The sequence below is a fragment of the Neopelma chrysocephalum genome, unplaced genomic scaffold, assembly GCF_003984885.1.
Source record: "Neopelma chrysocephalum unplaced genomic scaffold, ASM398488v2 Primary Assembly neopelma1_23, whole genome shotgun sequence".
Classification (NCBI taxonomy): domain Eukaryota; kingdom Metazoa; phylum Chordata; class Aves; order Passeriformes; family Pipridae; genus Neopelma; species Neopelma chrysocephalum.
In genome coordinates, this window is record NW_020897691.1 from 12,644,508 (window position 1) to 12,657,946 (window position 13,439).

A 13,439-nucleotide genomic window follows, 5' to 3' on the forward strand; every position below is an offset into this window, starting at 1 on the left:
ACCAAAATCATTACCAAATGGCGAGGACAAAAGAATGGTTCACTAGAAGGAAATCAATGAAGAAATGCTTACTTGTGCAAGAATAACATGTCAGGAGGCACCAGAATGGAAAATTGGTTTAGCCTAAATTCTCAAAGATCTGAAAGCCAGTATCTCTGAAAAGCTAGCCTGCTAGATCTCTCTGCCTCAGTTTCTCAGCCTTCAGGAGTGATTTTGTGAGAACATTCTTTCAGATCTTTGAATTGGGGCTATTGTTTGGTAGCCAGCAGTTATATATACTAACATAATCAGTATGCTTTTGATCTGTTTGGGGTTTTGGTTTTTTTTACAGCTGTATGGTAGGCTTTGCTTTGCTTCAAATTTCACCCAACCCTTTGAGCCTATATCTAAAGCTCAGGAAGGTCAGAGTACAGGAACGTTTACCCCAGCTTTTGAAGGCTGATGTGTTTTAAAGCAGGCATGGTAATGCTTCGCTACTGCAGACTGAAGGAATTACTGATTATAGCCAGTAGACCTGTCACACCTGACACTGTTTCATGAACCTGCCACTGCAGAGCATTGTGGGTCTTCTGCGGAGGCACAGATGTCCTCTGCCAGCAGAGCTTCTCTGGCTTGGCATGGCTTATATCTGTATACACCATTCCCAGTCATAGAATCATTGAATCATAGAATCAAGTGGGTTGGAAAAGACCTCAGAGATCATCAAGTCCAACCCTTGATCCAACACCTCCGTGATTACTAGACAATGGCACTAAGTGCCACATCCAAATCAGGGTGATCTTTTCCCTCCTGCCTACCAGAAACATAGTATCACTTCCCCAAACCTGCCTGGCCGTTGTGAGGTGCTAGCAACAATCAAGCAAAACAGTACTAGGGAGGGTGGCAAAGTTTAAGAAGTGTGGATATGGGACAATGCTTGATCCCATACACAGTCCAGTTTAGTTTTTCAGTACAGACGTCATCCCGGCAAGCTCTCATGCTGCCTCCATTCACATACACTCAGATACACCAGCAGAACTGCCTGTGTGCTTACTCCCTGCTTTGTCCCCAGTGAAGTGGAAAAAACCACACTTAAAGACATCATACGGATGCACTCATCCAGGTGACAAGAGTCACATGCCCTTATGTTGGTGAGATGGACTGCTCAATTTCCCCAAGACTGGTGACACCATACACAGGAGAGAGTCTTGTCAGGATACTCAACGCCAGCTTGGGTGACAATAACAAAAAACCTTTAGACATCATCTTCAGTATGTGAAGATACTCGTGGTCACTTCCACTGTAGGACAGTACTTTGCTTCCTGGAGATTAAAGAGAATGCTCAAGTGACAGTGGAGGTTTTCCAAAAGAAATAACATTAATCTGCTGCAAAATCAGACATACAACCTTCTGCCAGAATAACTGGCATGCGAACACCATACTTGCAGAATTCTCTCTTCTGACTTTCCCCAGCATGAAACTACAGTAGGCAAAATCAGGAAAGGGAGTAAAAAAGATTTTCAGATTTTATGCACTTCTTCTTGCATTTAATTCAGTTTTGGCTAACACAGGCTTTAGCTGATAACCACTGCATCACATATGTGCACTGCTGAGTAGTCTGTGTGCAGGTGGGTGCAAGGTTTAAAAGCTGCTACTGCAGTGAGCTCTTTAACAGGAGGAATAGTCCGTTCTCTACTTCTGATGTAAATCAGACCTGAACAGAGATAGGTAAACTGTTCAGTTGTACATGGTCAAAGGTCTGGTCTTTTCTTAGCTGCAAAAGATGTTTATTGCAAAGTAGCAGTCCCATTTGTGATTCATGACATTTCTTAGGTATGCTGGTCAACGGCACTTGTTATTAATAGTCCTTTAAAATATCACATTACTTATCACCTCTGTTTTCCTCATCATTTAGTTTTGTGCTTCATAAAACTCAGAGAGGTCACTGAGTGCTCCTCGGAAAAATTAACCCAGGGACAGCAGCCTACTCAGAGGTTCCCTTCAGAAGCACTAACCAAGATACAAAGTTGTTAGTCTGTCTTAGAAAGATTTGCAGATGGCAGAAAGATGTCAGAAAATTTGCAGGCATAATTCTTTGCCCATAGATGTTTTTTGTTTAAATCCACACTTTCGTTGTTCACCTGCACTGAACCTCTTGTAGTCCTCCATCATTGCAGGGAATGGGGAACAACATGAATGGACCTTATGCAACCACAGCTATAGAAACACGAATCATACTTCTCAGCAAAGGAGGCTGAGGATGCCTCCATTGCTTAATGACACATTTACATATTAGCATTGTCTAATAAATTCACGTTAAACAGTTGTAAAATGTTCGTGAGACAGGGCTGTAGCTTGCAGCAGCTTCAGCCCTCTGTCCCCCAGGGTGCAGGGCAAGAGGAAAAGGGCAGGATGGGCATATAAAGGCTGGTCACAGGTCTCAGGGCCACTCTAGGCTCCCTGAGTGTGGGACAGCTGCCTGTAAGTTCGATTTGGTCACCTCTGACTTAGAAGTCCCAACTCTGCAGTCTCAACTGGAGTGACTGGTCTGCTTCCTATTTGAGGCACAACACTGTTCTTTAGCCATTAAGTGCCTAAAAGAAACCTGCCCTGTTGTGTTTTCTCTGTGTTGTCTTCTTCTATGTCCACAAAGCAGCAGGCAAGCAGTGATCTATGTCCACCATAATTTTGAGGATAAGGTTTTTCAGTTGTACATATACACATATATGAGGAAGAGAGCCATATTGTTTGTATAATATTTATGGCTTCTGAAAATACTGGACAGCGGAATTACCACCTAACCCTTACTGTGCACTGATGGACTCAGTGACAGACTGAGATGGCCATAATCTAAGACATCAGATCTTTTATTTCAAGTATGTCAGATATAAAACAAATTAACAGCAGAGGCAAAAGAAAAGAGACAAAATGTGTTTAGAAATGGCATTTAAGAAACAAAGGCTGCAATGCATGGCTTGACAATTGACAAAGTTAATTATTAGTTTGTTTGTGAGTTTGGGGCAAACACTTCATCTGTTATTTAAGCATGCAGTGAAGGTCAAAGCCCTGGAAAGCAACAGAGGTAGATATTTTAATGAGTCGTGACATATGAAGATGCCAACCCTGAATGACTTTTTAGAGCAGGTAGGAGAATTTGACTTCTTCCAGAAAAAAACCTCTTTGTTTTATGCCTGCTTTCTGCTACTTTTTTTCCTATTTATGTGGGGATTTTTTTCCTGGGTTTCATCTCTGAGCACCATTGCCGCAGCCCCGGGGGTGGCTGAGCTAAGCCAGCAGTGTGGCTGGAGTCTGGAGAAGCAGCTGAATCACACAGTTCCCAAGTGGGATGGGTCCAGTTACAACAGCCGCTGCAGGAGGTACAAGGTGGACTGGAACGCAACAGGCATCAGCTGCACCGAACCCCTCAGCAGCCTTATGGGCAATGGAAGCACTGTTCCCCTTAGTCCCTGCTGGGATGGCTGGGTTTACGACTTCCCAGGGAGCTCTCTTGTGACCAAGGTAAGACATAGTTTGCTCCGAAAATTCACTCTTGTCTGCAGAGCTTAAAGCTAGAAGAGGCTGGATTAGTAAAGTTTGCTTTTGGTGTACAGTCTGAGTCTTACTGCAAATAAGTATTGAATACCAGAACTTGGTAGGCACTTGGAGCAAAGATTTATATACAGAAATAATGGGAAATTATTGCTTTTTCTGGGAGCATAATACTGCCATCTTCTCATCAATTAAGCCTTTCATCAATGGCTATTCTCATAATTCATTATTTCCATCAGCAAACTGAGGGTAGCACCCCATAGCCCAAACTGAGAAACTGCACATTTGTGTGATAATCCAAACAGATACTCACTTAAAATGAATAAGAAGCAGAGGATGCTTTAGCAACAGCAGTGTTCTTTTCTCTCAACTTGCAGTATCTAAACCAGATAACGTAAAATATGAAAAACTGTGCAAACCAATACCAACAGTCTAAAAGCCATGTAGAGACCTGAAGCATAGGAAGGACCTCAAAACAGATCTCTCCTACTTCTCTACCAGTCCCAAATCTGTATTAGCTGTACCTGAACCATGCCTAACAGATGTTTCTGTAAGTTGTTCTTAAAAAAGTGCAATGTTGAATACTTCACAGCTTCTTTGGGCAGGATATTCATATTTCCTTGCTTCACTATAGTCACTCTTACAAAGCAAGTCCATCTCATTTTCCCTTGGGACAGATGGGCTGGGGCAGAAAAAAGCACTCCAGCTGTTCTCCACACCAGGGAAACAGAGCTGAGTTGTTTGGTATGGCCCCTGCAACCTTGTCTGTGTTAGAAAAAGACATACATGCTTCTTCCTGGGCTGAAGTCTAACCCCACCTGGGTGAATATTTCCAGCTGTAGAGAAGCTATTACCAGTTTGTCCTCCTCCCGTCACTTGGTGCACAGTGGTAACCTCTTAATTGTAAATCAAAAGCAGGTTCCCAAGTATTCATTCACTGAAAAGTCAGCCAAAATCCACTTTTGACAGTGCTAATGATGTGTGAGACAGGTATCTTGTGGCTCCACCCCAGCAGGTCTCATAGTAGCACCTCCATTTCTCGCACCCAGCAAGCACTGCTTTTATACAGCAAGATAATGCATGGTTTGAGACAGATCTTGGCATCTGGGAAGGAAATGATGCTCCAAGTGTCCTCCAAATTTCAAGCAGATGGGTGGGGATGAGAAGAGAAGATTTTTCTTAAATTATTTATTTGTTTGTTGGGAGTTTCTCTCCCTTTCTTGCTCTCCTTATGTGTCATTATGCAATCATTTTTCAGGGTGTAACCTTTTTCACAAGGTTTGAGAAAATCTGGACAAGATCTATTGCAGATGTCAGTTTAAGAGGTTAGAAGATTTCTTTTCTGGAGTCTGTTTACTCATTAGTGTCATTGGCTTCCTTGCTCCTCAAAGAGCCATGCTTTGTGGGGAATGTTCCTGTGCTTCTAACTGCGGTTGCCCTTGCAGTTTAATCTGGTGTGTGAGGACTTGTGGAAGCTGGACCTCTTCCAGTCATGTGTGAATGCTGCGTTTTTTATTGGCTCCATGAGTGTTGGCTACATAGCAGACAGGTAGGTAGTATGTAGCCAGGTATGAGATTAACTGTTTCCTCTGGTTATCTGCTGTCTGCATGTTGTTGAATAAGATTCATGATTTGAAGAGAAAACTAAATGCAGTCAAAACCTGATTCAAAAGGTCTATGTGTCACTTACAAAGGGGTGGATGGTAGTTTCTAAGGCCCCGCTTTTAAAGTTGTGACTCAGGAATCCACGGAAATGCAATGGTGCTGCTTCATTATATGGCCCTGGGGAATTTGCACATTCATAAGTGAAGGGATTTTATTTTCTCTCACAGCTACAAACTGCAATGCAAGCTCAGAGTTCGAGATGAAATTTTAACTTGTGCACCAAAACTATTTGCTCATCTTTGAGATAAATTTGTTTCACATTAATTTTAACCATATCCAGATGGTCATAAATCAGTTAATATTACTGTGGAGAACAAAAGATATTTATTTTGGCTGGCATTTATTATCATGCTATTTTTGTTAGTGGATATTTAATAATTTAATGGCTTTCATAATTCATACTTTTAACTGAATATATATCTCTGCCAGCTAGAAAAGAAATGCCTTTCCAGTGTTCCAGTAAGCTTGTTTCTTTTGGAAACTGCCTATTTCTGACTATCAGTGAGTCACAGTGATACAGGGAATGACAAATAACAGGGATGTACAAAACTCTGTTCAAGAAGAGCTCAATACTCAGCCAAGGTTGATAAAATATGTAAAGATCACAGTTAGCAAACAAGATCCCCATAAAAAGCTATTACAGCTTTGAAACATGGGTTGAGGAGCCATATCAGAGCATTCTTGAACTCATTAGCTAAATCATTAACCAGAAGTAAGCAATGACCTGAAGACAAGACAGATGAGTCCTGTGAGCTTCTACTGAGATGGAAAATGTTGCAAAAGGAAGAGCTGATATGAACTCCTACTCAAAATGAACAGAGAAGAGGGGGACAGGGACCCTCTCCAGCCTCTTCAAACCATTTGGTTTGCTACCCTATCCCATCAGGGCTGAGTCTTGTTCTTCTCTTCTTTCCCTCTGCAGGTTTGGCCGCAAACTCTGCCTTCTGGTCACAGTCCTCATCAATGTGGTTTCGGGGGTTCTGATGGCCTTTGCACTGAGCTACGCCTGGACAGTGATCTTACGCCTGATACAGGGATTGGTCAGCAAGGGGGGCTGACTGACAGGCTACATCCTCAGTTAGGGCGGTTTGCAATTACACCTTCTGTGCAGGAACCCTCTCTTTAGCAGCAGGGCTGACCCCCGCTGGTGCCATCTGATTTTCAAAGCACTGTATATTATAAGAGCAGACAGTGACATTGTGCTATTCACTGCCAAACTGCACCTCTCTGCTTAAATGCAGGTGCTTATGACCCAAGCTTGCACCAGCTCATAGACATAAATTGAATAATTAAGAGGCAGCTCTGAAAACTAGGGAATGTTCGTAGCTGGAGAGCACACGCCAAAATGAAGGGCAAGGTCTAGAGACAAGAACAACTTGAAAATATTGTGAAAATCTATGGCACCTTCCTGGGAAAGACAGCAAGTGGTGCTGTGAAAGGTAACACTTGTGTTTTACAGCCTTGGTGCCAGAAGGATTTTTGCTGCCCTGCATCACGTGCTTGGTGGATAGAGAGGCTCCCTAGCTGTGTGGGAGAAGGGAGATGGAGGCAAGAGAGTGACATCTGTGTTTTATTTTGCCATTTGATTCTTAGATTGAAGAAGTGTGTTGAGGAAAGCAACCTTTGCCCTGTGTTGCTGGGTGAGGGCCTGACACTCTCGAAGGCAGGGGTGAAGTCCCCAGCTGACTGGTGGAGGAGTAAGAGTTGGGACTTGCCCTGTGATTTACACCAGGGACCAAGACCAGCTCTGCTTTCCCAGCCAAACCCATGCCAGTGTGCCATGACACAAGGGCACAGCTGAGCATGGGGGCTACATGGGGTCTCAGTTGGTAAGAGTTATGTTCCCCTGGCTCTCCAAACCAATCCATTTCTGCTCATATGACTTGTCTTTGCAGTTGCAGAATTTGTTGGCTCAGACTACCAGAGGGCAGTGGGCATCACTTACCAGCTTGCCTTCACCCTGGGACTCCTCATCTTCACCGCCCTGGCTTATGCACTTCCACACTGGAGGTGGTTCCAGCTTGTGGTCACGCTGCCCAATTTTTTTTTCATTCTCTATTATTGGTAAGTGCCTGCTCTTGCAGCTGCCAGTAATGCCACACCACACTGATAAAACCAGGGGACTGTAGCTGAGAGGTAATGTTTCTCCCTAGGGATTGGCTATAGCTCTACATGTAGGATTTCCAAGATGATACTGGATGAGATCGGGTGTTTTTCTGCTTCCTCTGCCCAAAGGTTTACTCTGAATCATCTAAGAGGAAGGGACTACCTTCAACACGTTGTAATGTTTCTGTGTTTGGGGTCCTTGCTACACATCAAAAAATAATAATGATTTTTTGAATAGTAATTGAGCTACTGTGAGAACGGAGTTTTTTTAATAATTGATTATAATTATTTTTTAATACAATCAACACACTTTTTTTTTTTTGAGTAAAAATTCTCCTTAGAAAATTCCATAACTAGATCAGGGAACAGAACTGGGAGGGTTTTTTGTTTGATTTTTTTTTAAAGGTTATTTTTAACATGGAAGAAATTAAGGATCAGGTTTACAGCTGTTCTTTTTTATATCCACAGGCTATTAGCTATTTCTAAAATATGTCAAGAGAACTTATCTCAGACTAATGTTTCCACATTATAATAAACTGGGTTTAGATTTTTAAAAAAAAGAATTAGATTCAGGCTACCTTGTCATTCAAGTGAAGCACAAATCAGAGTGCCATCACTGGCAGCCACAGCTACCACTGAGTTCAACACTGCCTATGGATCCTCAATACACCTTGGAATTCTAGCCTGAGCAACTCAGTTCCATTTTCATTTTCCGTGTACCAGTAATGTGCATTTGCCTTCCCTGTAGCTGTCATGCTTATATGTGTTGCAGGTGTCTGCCTGAGTCTCCCAGGTGGCTAATAGCTCAAAAGCAAAATGATAAAAGCTATGGAAGTTATTAAGCACATCGCCAAGGGAAATAAGAAGAAGTTACCTCTTTCTTTCCAGGTGACTGCACTGCATTTGCTGCACATATACCAGCCTTAAGCAAAATAATGCTATGACTTTAGGATGGTGTTGGGTTTAGAGTAGGGAGCAGGTTGGTGGTCAAAATCACTGCAGTTTCCTAAAGCAAAGGCAAGTGAATTTTCTTTACTTTGACTGCTTGGGACCCTTGCAGAGCATATTTGGGAAAAAGAGGCTTGCAAAAATATCCAGCAGATAACAAAATTCTTCTTTTAAGTAGCACCAATCAGGAGGAAACTTGTCAAATCTCATTACTTAAAATTTCAGAACAGCCTTATTTATTATTTTTTTAAACGCCGCTTCATGCCATACACATGACTACAGAGATACGAAGACTGCCTGTATAAATCTTCATATTTCCTTTCCCCACAACACTCTGGAGAAGTTATTTTGCCCTCAGTTACTTAACTGGCAAAATGAAAACTCTTATCCTCCCATCAATCCAGAGGAAAATACTCATTATAATGCTCACCACCCTCTCCCCCACCCACTGTAATCTCTTGTCCTGTCATTTATGCTCTCAGAATCTCAGCTCTGAAGATGAAGATGGAGAAAAGTTGAAACCTTCATTTCTAGACCTGGTCAGATCACCTCAGATCAGAAAATACACATTCATTTTGATGTACAGTTGGTAAGGATGGGAAAGCTTTTGCAGACCAAATGAAAGTGTGTGATCTGGTGCCCTTAAATCATCATTGTTGATTTAAGCCTATTTTGCTCCTGACCAGCAAAAAGCAGCTAACAGAAATGGATGGACAAAAGCTGAAAATTAACTACATTCTAGAAATCACAGACAACTTAAACTGGTTACTTGCAAAGGATGCTAAGTTTCAAGCTGTGTTAACATATTATAATAATAATTTGTTTTATATACTGTGTTATTGTGATGATAACTTAGTCTAATTGTTTACAGGAGATGCTGAGTTTTAAGTTATGTTAACATATTGTGATGATAACTTTGAGTTTATTAACTATTGGTTTTCTATAACAAAAAAAAAGGGAGGGGAAGACAGCAGGTAAGACATGATATAGGTTTGTTAAGCCTTATATTCTTCATATTAATTCATTTTCAAATTTTCAAAACAGGTACAGTTGCCAGATATGACTACCAGAAGTGACAGATTGAAAAACATGCAACCAATAACCACTTATAAATCCTAAAATGTGTAGTTAAAAAATAGGGACATAATAAAAATTCTAAGTATGAATAGGTGAGTATGAATGAGGTGGCCACTTCTGTATGAATAAGAGAAGCTGTGTGAACATGCATGTGTGTGAACGGAGATGCTTCATGTGCCTTGAACAAATTACACTTGCATCACAACACTGGTTCTCTAAGGGCCCTTTTCTAGAAATGGAGTTGAATTTCTCCTGGTTACCAATTACATGCAGGCCCTTGGAGAAGTGAGTCGATGTTTTACCCAGTTATGCAAAAACTCTCAGGTTAATAAAGTTGTTGTTTATCCCAAATACACACAAACCCTTAAGAAATGAAAGTATAAATTTATATCAAGCAAGTCTCAAAGATTACAGGTAAAGGTTCAAATAAGTAAGTTTGTTGAAAGATCAAGGTGATGCAGTGGTAATTGTTAAAGGAGGTTTACAAAGTTTAAAATGTACTGTTGTTGTTGCACTGTTTTCCTGACTCACCTTAAATATTTAGAGTCGTGGAGACGTAGGAGTCGCGTTCGGGAAAGGTGCCGAACAGCACCCTGGGAAATGTAGTTACTAAGTACTCCCATGCACATGGGCAATGAGATGATCTTGGTGGTTGGTCAAGAGAGTCACTTTGAACGAGTGTTACTTTGAACCGATGGTAAAAGGTGTTGTTTGAATTGAATAAACGGATTTGGCTGTGCACCCCCTAAGAAGCTAGTCAGGTCCGTGTAACTTATTTATGTATTATAATACACCACAGAGACGTACCTCAGAAATATCAGCAATTAAACTGAAAAATAAGAATCATGTAGATGAAAAGTGTTATTACCACTGCGAGGAGTCCTTATTCTATCATTAGGGCAGACATGTCTTAATGAGAATTAATTAGTGACTTGGACTTAAACATAGGCATGACCATTGCATTGCCTTTGCGATCCTTGCTCTGTGCTGTCATTGTTCTAATAGACAGTGGCTTAGTTTTGCTCCTACCTGAAATGAAGGGAAAGGCTCTGCTTGAAACTATTGAAGATGCTGAAAATCTGCACAGGTATGGCATTAAGTAACTTCAGGGCCGAGAAACTCTCCTTTACATCTGCAAAATCTGCTAAAAAAGCCCTGGTTTTTATACATCTCTGGGGATCTAAGGGGTTTTGTTGCACACAGTGGATGGTTGGTGTGATAGTAATATCAGGCTCTGGGCTCTCTTGTATGATCTGACCACAATCCACAAACACCTTACGCATGAGCCAGACATTAAGAGAAGGCATGAAAGGTGGTGTCATGGGCCATCTGAAAAGCACTGATTAGTGAGAGGACTGCTGATGCCCTCAGAGAGGCTCCCACTTGACAGGGACAAAGCTGGCTGAGATGTGGTTTTAAATTTGTGGAGCAATGCAGTGAATGTCCTGTGATTTCAGTGCTTTTGACTTCTGGCAAAACTTGCACCTCCTGGAGTACCTCCCAGGATGAGGGTAGAGCTCCACAGATACTGAAAAAGTCACTTGAATTTACCAAAGCTCATGTGAAGCCAAAAGATACTTGTCCTGGTAAAAACTTGGGTGTGGAAAAAAACGGACCTAGCCTGGCCAGAAAGAGATGGCAACATAGCACAGGGTAGAGCAGGGAGAGTTTACCTCTAGGAAACATTAGGAAAATCATACATGCAACCACACACACAGATGTAACTTTAGAAACCACCTACAATAGGAGATTTTACAGTAGGAAATGCCAGAGTCAAACTTACTAAAGGTACCATTGTGATATGATTTCCAGACAGCAGCACAGCTGCAACAAGGCCACAGAAAGTCTCCAATTTACTCCTTATTCTGCTGCTCTTCAAAATAACCTAACCTCATTTGAACAATTGCCAGTGATGAGATATCAGTTAAACCTAATTTTCAATGAATGTAAGCATACGGGATTATTTGATGGATCACACTGTTACCTGCCTTTTCCCCTTTCATTCCACAGGCAGGAGAGAAGTAAAGAAAAAATGATTTTATCTCCACATTCTGACTTCCAAAGCTGCCCCCAAGTTATGGCCCATTTTACCCTGGTTCTGCCTTTGTTGGGGCAGGGAGGCAGAAGGGGGCCAGGAGAGCAGCCACAACAAGCCCAACCCTCAGACCCACATGCAGGGGATGAGCCGTCCTACTCTGGTGATCTTGTCGCTGTTGCACTCCCCCAGCTGCCAGCACTCTGAGGCTTGGGGACTTCCCAAGCCAGAGGTTGTCTGCTCACATTTCTGCTTCACTCCCTCGTGGACTGTCCTGTAAATTTTTCTATTTGCCTTCTGAACACATTAATGCTTTTTGTGTCCCAGGGCATCTGGCAGCAGCAACTCATATGTCGTGAGTGGGAAATTCATGAGGGAACACTTTCTTCTACTTCTTATAAAACTAAAAATCTCTTTGGGCTGCTTACTCATAGCTCATTTCTATAGCGAGCAGGAATTAAGTCATGAGCCCAAATCACCTGTTCCAAGCTCCACCTGATTCTGCATGAAAGTAAGCATGTAGGCAGTAGCTGATTTACTGTCATAATTTCCTCTACATTCCTAAAAATCCTGGTGCCATCGGCTGCTCTATGGCTCCTGATGCCCAGCAGATCAGCTTTGTGAGACAGCTCCTGCTACCCAGCAGCAAGCACTGCCCACTTCAGGAGCCCAGAGCATATAGAAGCCCCTTTTCTCTCCTAGGTTGCTCCTCTTCTTCCGGAGAAATAAGTACAAAAATAAAGCCTTTTAAGCCCAGGTTAGCTTTTAAGATTTGGCATTCCAAAATTTGACTGGATATTAGGCAAGCTGGAAAATGAAAAGGAAGGCGATAAGGAGTTGGAGGCAGTGAAGCCTCAGGATGTGGGGGGGCTGCATACAACTACATCGTCATTAGGGATCAGTGATGGAGTAGGCAGAGGAAGCCCCATCATAGACACCCCCTGGGAGCAGCATGAACAATAACAGGACTCTGTGCCCTGCATATTAAAGCATATTAATGTTTTCTTAATGCCCTGAGTTTGGTTATTTGCATGGCCAAACTCCCAAACAGCTGTTAGGAATAAGGACTGAAGCAGGGGGGAAAGATGAACCAAAAAAAGGGATATAGCTTTTGAAGTAGATCTCCCTCAATAACATGCTGGAAAATCAGTGTTGTAGTTCTTTTGAAGGTTGAAGGGTCCTCTCCACAGCCCTTAGGAAGCGCTTAACATGTGATTCACATCATATTCATCAACTTGTATATATTCTTGGGATTTGAGTTTGTATCCTGACCAGTCATTCTAGTTGTGAGAAAAGGCCCAATTCCTTAATATTTTAGAACACTAATAGGATGTAGGATGACACAGTGCCATAGAGTAGGGATGGGATTGGAGCACTGAAGTGTCCAAATAACGGCTATACTTGCATGTTGGCATCTGGATTTAGGTGCTGACAGCAACAGCAAAGGACAAGAAGAGTGCTTAGAAAGGGCTGCCTCTGGCCACAAGATCATCTGCCCATCAGATGATGCCACAAAGAATGCTACAAACTTTGTAAAAATAAACAGCAATTCTTTCCAAAACCCAGTTAGTAAGGGCTCGGGGGTACCCTGAAACATGGAGATTTTATGTTCTCTTTAGGCAAAGCTCTTATAAAGTCCAGGTTAAAGTACTTGGGCGAGGGACAGGGTCTCTTTAAAGGGCCAGTCCCACCTTCATTAACCTGGGCACTGCCCTGTTTGCATGCTCCTTGGGTTGCCAGAGTCAGATGGTGGTAGGCCCTTCCTTGGAAAGTACTCCTTCCCAAGCTCCAGAGACAGCCCTGCCAGTGAGCTGGTTATGCTCCAGTAGCCCCAGGAACAGACAAACTTCAGCTGCTATTGAGAGGAAGGGAAGCTGGCAAACTGTTTTATCTGAGGCAGGATGTGAGCTTGTCTCATGCCCTGGAAAAAATCTACTCCTACCACCCACTCAGGACACAAAGCCACTCCACCTTTTGAGAGCAACCATGTGCAACTGGGCCTGATTTTACATCTCTCTTAGACTTCAAGTCCAGGAAGCGATCCATAAATAGACAAATGTCACCAGTAAGGAAATGAATG

General features: G+C 42.3%; 1 pseudogene; it reads left to right on the forward strand.

Annotated features, from left to right (window-relative positions):
- The first annotated feature begins 3,093 nt into the window (after positions 1-3,093).
- On the forward strand, positions 3,094-8,916 carry LOC113967413 (annotated as a pseudogene).
- The last annotated feature ends 4,523 nt before the right edge of the window (positions 8,917-13,439 follow it).